We start from the raw sequence: 7,612 nt of genomic DNA on the forward strand, positions 1-7,612 counted from the left end.
TTTCATTTGATACCCATATCGTACAAACAAATTCTAGAGTCACCCCTGGTCCACCTTTATGGCGATATCTCGAAAAGGCGTCCACCCATAGAACTAAGGCCCACTCCCTTTTAAAATACTCATTAACACCTTTCATTTGATACCCATATCGTACAAACAAATTGTAGAGTCACCCCTGGTCCACCTTTATGGCGATATCTCGAAAAGGCGTCCACCCATAGAACTAAGGCCCACTCCCTTTTAAAATACTAATTAACACCTTTCATTTGATACCCATATCGTACAAACAAATTCTAGAGTCACCCCTGGTCCACCTTTATGGCGATATCTCGAAAAGGCGTCCACCTATTGAACTGAGGCCAACGCCCTTTTAAAAAACTCATTAACACCTTTCATTTGATACCCATATCGTACAAACAAATTCTAGAGTCACCCCTGGTCCACCTTTATGGCGATGTCTCGAAAAGGCGTCCACCCATAGAACTAAGGCCCACTCCCTTTTAAAATACTAATTAACACCTTTCATTTGATACCCATATCGTACAAACAAATTCTAGAGTCATCCCTGGTCCACCATTATGGCGATATCTCGAAAAAGCGTCCACCTATAAAACTAAGGCCCACTCCCTTTTAAAATACTCATTAACACCTTTCATTTGATACCCATATCGCACAAACAAATTCTAGAGTCACCCCTGGTCCACCTTTATGGCGATATCTTGGAAAGGCGTCCACCCATAGAACTAAGGCCCACTCCCTTTTAAAATACTAATTAACACCTTTCATTTGATACCCATATCGTTCAAACAAATTCTAGAGTCACCCCTGGTCCACCTTTATGGCGATATCTCGAAAAGGCGTCCACCTATTGAACTGAGGCCAACGCCCTTTTAAAAAACTCATCAACACCTTTCATTTGATACCCATATCGTACAAACAAATTCTAGAGTCACCCCTGGTCCACCTTTATGGCGATATCTCGAAAAGCCGTCCGCCTATAGAACTAAGGCCCACTCCCTTTTAAAATACTCATTAACACCTTTCATTTGATACCCATATCGTACAAACAAATTCTAGAGTCACCCCTGGTCCACCTTTATGGCGATATCTCGAAAAGCCGTCCGTCTATAGAACTAAGGCTCACTCCCTTTTAAAATACTCATTAACAGCTTTCGTTTGATACCCATATAGCACAAACAAATTCTAGAGTCACTCCTAGTCCACCTTTATGGCAATATCTCGAAAAGCCGTCCGCCTATAGAACTAAGGCCCAATCCCTTTTAAAATACTCATTAACACCTTTCATTTGATACCCATATCGTACAAACAAATTCTAGAGTCACCCCTGGTCCACCTTTATGGCGATATCTCGAAAAGCCGTCCGTCTATAGAACTAAGGCTCACTCCCTTTTAAAATACTCATTAACACCTTTCATTTGATACCCATATCGTACAAACAAATTCTAGAGTCACTCCTGGTCCACCTTTATGGCAATATCTCGAAAAGCCGTCCGCCTATAGAACTAAGGCCCACTCCCTTTTAAAATACTCATTAACACCTTTCATTTGATACCCATATCGTTCAAACAAATTCTAGAGTCACCCCTGGTCCACCTTTATGGCGATATCTCGAAAAGGTGTCCACCCATAGAACTAAGGCCCACTCCCTTTTAAAATACTAATTAACACCTTTCATTTGATACCCATATCGTACAAACAAATTCTAGAGTTACCCCTGGTCCACCTTTATGGCGATATCTCGAAAAGGCGTCCACCTATTGAACTGAGGCCAACGCCCTTTTAAAAAACTCATTAACACCTTTCATTTGATACCCATATCGTACAAACAAATTCTAGAGTCACCCCTGGTCCACCTTTATGGCGATATCTCGAAAAGCCGTCCGCCTATAGAACTAAGGCCCACTCCCTTTTAAAATACTCATTAACACCTTTCATTTGATACCCATATCGTACAAACAAATTCTAGAGTCACCCCTGGTCCACCTTTATGGCGATATCTCGAAAAGCCGTCCGCCTATAGAACTAAGGCTCACTCCCTTTTAAAATACTCATTAACACCTTTCATTTGATACCCATATCGTACAAACAAATTCTAGAGTCACTCCTGGTCCACCTTTATGGCGATATCTCGAAAAGCCGTCCGCCTATAGAACTAAGGCCCACTCCCTTTTAAAATACTCATTAACACCTTTCATTTGATACCCATATCGTACAAACAAATTCTAGAGTCACCCCTGGTCCACCTTTATGGCGATATCTCGAAAAGCCGTCCGTCTATAGAACTAAGGCCACTCCCTTTTAAAATACTCATTAACACCTTTCATTTGATACCCATATCGTACAAACAAATTCTAGAGTCACCCCTGGTCCACCTTTATGGCGATATCTCGAAAAGCCGTCCGTCTATAGAACTAAGGCCCACTCCCTTTTAAAATACTCATTAACACCTTTCATTTGATACCCATATCGTACAAACAAATTCTAGAGTCACCCCTGGTCCACCTTTATAGCGATATCTCGAAAAGCCGTCCGCCTATAGAACTAAGGCCCACTCCCTTTTAAAATACTTATTAACACCTTTCATTTGATATCCATATCGTACAAGCAAATTCTAGAGTCACTCCTGGTCCACCTTTATGGCGATATCTCGAAAAGCCGTCCGTCTATAGAACTAAGGCCACTCCCTTTTAAAATACTCATTAACACCTTTCATTTGATACCCATATCGTACAAACAAATTCTAGAATCACTCCTGGTCCATCTTTATGGCGATATCTTGAAAAGCCGTCCACCTATTGAACTGAGGCCAACGCCCTTTTAAAAAACTCATTAACACCTTTCATTTGATACCCATATCGTACAAACAAATTCTAGAGTCACCCCTGGTCCACCTTTATGGCGATATCTCGAAAAGCCGTCCGCCTATAGAACTAAGGCCCACTCCCTTTTAAAATACTCATTAACACCTTTCATTTGATACCCATATCGTACAAACAAATTCTAGAGTCACCCCTGGTCCACCTTTATGGCGATATCTCGAAAAGCCGTCCGTCTATAGAACTAAGGCCCACTCCCTTTTAAAATACTCATTAACACCTTTCATTTGATACCCATATCGTACAAACAAATTCTAGAGTCACCCCTGGTCCACCTTTATGGCGATATCTCGAAAAGCCGTCCGCCTATAGAACTAAGGCCCACTCCCTTTTAAAATACTCATTAACACCTTTCATTTGATATCCATATCGTACAAGCAAATTCTAGAGTCACCCCTGGTCCACCTTTATGGCGATATCTCGAAAAGCCGTCCGTCTATAGAACTAAGGCCCACTCCCTTTTAAAATACTCATTAACACCTTTCATTTGATACCCATATCGTACAAACAAATTCTAGAGTCACCCCTGGTCCACCTTTATGGCGATATCTCGAAAAGCCGTCCGCCTATAGAACTAAGGCCCACTCCCTTTTAAAATACTCATTAACACCTTTCATTTGATACCCATATCGTACAAACAAATTCTAGAGTCACCCCTGGTCCACCTTTATGGCGATATCTCGAAAAGCCGTCCGCCTATAGAACTAAGGCCCACTCCCTTTTAAAATACTTATTAACACCTTTCATTTGATATCCATATCGTACAAGCAAATTCTAGAGTCACCCCTGGTCCACCTTTATGGCGATATCTCGAAAAGCCATCCGTCTATAGAACTAAGGCCACTCCCTTTTAAAATACTCATTAACACCTTTCATTTGATACCCATATCGTACAAACAAATTCTAGAGTCACCTCTGGTCCACCTTTATGGCGATATCTCGAAAAGCCGTCCGTCTATAGAACTAAGGCCCACTCCCTTTTAAAATACTCATTAACACCTTTCATTTGATACCCATATCGTACAAACAAATTCTAGAGTCACCCCTGGTCCACCTTTATGGCGATATCTCGAAAAGCCGTCCGTCTATAGAACTAAGGCCCACTCCCTTTTAAAATACTCATTAACACCTTTCATTTGATACCCATATCGTACAAACAAATTCTAGAGTCACCCCTGGTCCACCTTTATGGCGATATCTCGAAAAGCCATCCGCCTATAGAACTAAGGCCCACTCCCTTTTAAAATACTCATTAACACCTTTCATTTGATACCCATATCGTACAAACAAATTCTAGAGTCACCCCTGGTCCACCTTTATGGCGATATCTCGAAAAGCCACCCGCCTATAGAACTAAGGCCCACTCCCTTTTAAAATACTCATTAACACCTTTCATTTGATACCCATATCGTACAAGCAAATTCTAGAGTCACCCCTGGTCCACCTTTATGGCGATATCTCGAAAAGCCGTCCGTCTATAGAACTAAGGCCACTCCCTTTTAAAATACTCATTAACACCTTTCATTTGATACCCATATCGTACAAACAAATTCTAGAGTCACCCCTGGTCCACCTTTATGGCGATATCTCGAAAAGCTGTCCGCCTATAGAACTAAGGCCCACTCCCTTTTAAAATACTCATTAACACCTTTCATTTGATACCCATATCGTACAAGCAAATTCTAGAGTCACCCCTGGTCCACCTTTATGGCGATATCTCGAAAAGCCGTCCGTCTATAGAACTAAGGCCCACTCCCTTTTAAAATACTCATTAACACCTTTCTTTTGATACCCATATCGTACAAGCAAATTCTAGAGTCACCCCTGGTCCACCTTTATGGCGATATCTCGAAAAGCCGTCCGTCTATAGAACTAAGGCCACTCCCTTTTAAAATACTCATTAACACCTTTCATTTCATACCCATATCGTACAAACAAATTCTAGAGTCACCCCTGGTCCACCTTTATGGCGATATCTCGAAAAGCCGTCCGCCTATAGAACTAAGGCCCACTCCCTTTTAAAATACTCATTAACACCTTTCATTTGATACCCATATCGTACAAGCAAATTCTAGAGTCACCCCTGGTCCACCTTTATGGCGATATCTCGAAAAGCCGTCCGCTTATAGAACTAAGGCCCACTCCCTTTTAAAATACTCATTAACACCTTTCATTTGATACCCATATCGTACAAGCAAATTCTAGAGTCACCCCTGGTCCACCTTTATGGCGATATCTCGAAAAGCCGTCCGTCTATAGAACTAAGGCCCACTCCCTTTTAAAATACTCATTAACACCTTTCATTTGATACCCATATCGTACAAACAAATTCTAGAGTCACCCCTGGTCCACCTTTATGGTGATAGCTCGAAAAGGCGTCCACCTATATAACTAAGGGCCACGCCTTTTTAAAATATTCATTAACACCTTTCATTTGATACCCATATCGTACAAACAACACATTCCAGGGTTACACTAGGTTCATTTTCCTACATGGTGATTTTCCCTTATTTTGTCTCCATAGCTCTCAACTGAGTATGTAATGTTCGGTTGCACCCGAACTTAGCCTTCCTTACTTGTTTTTATACGAAAGTGCGAATCACAATACATGTACAAACATATGTGTGCACTGAGACTTTTTTTGTGTTTAAAAAAATATATTTAAAAAATTTTAATTGTTTGTGGTCGGAAAAAGTTGAATATTTGGTTTCATGTGCTTAAAATATTTCGTCAATAGTTATATCACCAACACACAAGAGCCAATAAATTTAATTCTGAATGTAGCGAAAAATTACATTGACCTTTAGCTTCAAGTTTCGTGGGAACATATTCTATATACATTTATCTTCGGAATTTGGGTTTCAATAATCATACTGAAAGTGAATGCAGAGATTTCCGCCAATACTGCATTGGAAATTGAATTTGAAAACTTTTGAAATGCTTAAATGTTCACATTTACATACATGTATTAGCAACAGAGATTACTGAGGTGCTGAAATACCATTTGAATTTAATAAAATATTTAACAAGTAAATGATAGACATGGTTACTTTACGGTTCCCCCCACTTCCAGTCAAAAATGTCTCATATCCAAGAAAAATAATATACCGAATTGAAATAAAAAGTCAAAGAAACTACCCCGTAAGGAGGGTCTCTTGTTCAAAATGAGTGTATTTCTACTGAATTCTCAACCACTAATGGTTCGGCATCTATCTGTTTTACTTGTTTTCAACTGGCGAATTTAACATGGCTACGTCCTAGGCGGTGGAAATTGTCCCCGCTGCATTAGCTTTTCACTAGTTCCTAACTTATACAAATTTCTTTTTGGTACTTTTTCAATAGTTACGTACTGGTGGAATAGTGTTGAGAAAGAGACATACTGACATGTTATGCTGGTAGAAGTTTTTTGTCGATTTTATAACTGAAAATCTAGCCATTAACGAACTAATACTTATTTGGCACTCTAGTTCTAGTTCTGAACCAGAATTTTGTATCACTAGTTACTGACTTCCCTTAAGGGTAATTAACTACTATCATATGAAGTTAGAATAGGATCCTCTTGTTTTGGTACAGTTTTGCTTACATTCTTTGGTCATATGCCCCATATATTTCAGCTCCGCGGTCAATTATCTATTTTAATTTTATTTATAAATCAATTTTGGTTGCAAATTTTTTCAGTGCTATAATGTTTTTGAATAATTTTTAGTTGTCAAATTGTTAGTCTAAATGGTTTTATCCTACACAAGTGCCTGAGCTTCATATGGGAGCATGATTCAATTACTAGAGGTTTGTTCTTCAATGACAGATCTTTGACACTCGCAAATTGAAAAATTTGGACGGGCTGCTTTTACGAAGTAAGGAAAACGGGGAATAATTCAATCCCCTTCAGTGAAAATTGTAGTAGAAAAGTATCTTTGGTAGTATATTAGTAGTGATAATAAATTTGTAAATGCCAAACGTTTTTGGGGAAATAATTAATTTTCTACTAAATATTTCGAAAATTGAGTTCAATGCATTTTGTTATAAGAGGGAGTAATGTAAAGCATTCTGAGAGGAAGCGTTTTCAATCTAACTCTAATATAAGGCGGTTTTGTGACAAATCCTGATTTGGGAAATAGCATGATTTTGAACAGGCAGCCGACATGGGGTGATACGCTAATCAGCAGCCGTAATGAACTGACAAAAAAAAACAAAAATAAAAGAAAATGGCTTATTGTCTTAGAACTTTATGTTCCTACCTTGACTTTGACAGAAGAGTTAAGCTTTTGTGCAGACCTGCTACACAGGAAGTATTCACCTTTTTAGTCTGAAATTTCGGAAAGCTCTTTTAAGTATTCATGGACGGATTCCGGATAAACCGTTAATTTAGAATATTCGTTCATTTGATACTACCTCACGAGGTCCGAATGTGCATAATATTCTAAATATAAACCGATTCTCCAAATTCTTAGATAGAGACGAATGTTCCGAACATACGGAATTAATAGAACATAAGGTCGACTTTTAATACGCGCCCAAAAATATCGAGGGAAGTGTCAAAAGACGCGTATTGGCCTGGATAACCATAATTCGAAGGCGGAAATAAAAATTTGAGCTCATTCAAAAGATATTGACGAAAAAATTGAAAAATTACACCGGGTTGCGTTGGCGGCATACAGCCGAGCTTATAAAAATTACCCTGGCCGGTCCACCAACGAGGTGGGATCAAAATTAAA

Source organism: Eurosta solidaginis, chromosome 1 (assembly GCF_040869045.1).
Source record: "Eurosta solidaginis isolate ZX-2024a chromosome 1, ASM4086904v1, whole genome shotgun sequence".
NCBI classification, from domain to species: domain Eukaryota; kingdom Metazoa; phylum Arthropoda; class Insecta; order Diptera; family Tephritidae; genus Eurosta; species Eurosta solidaginis.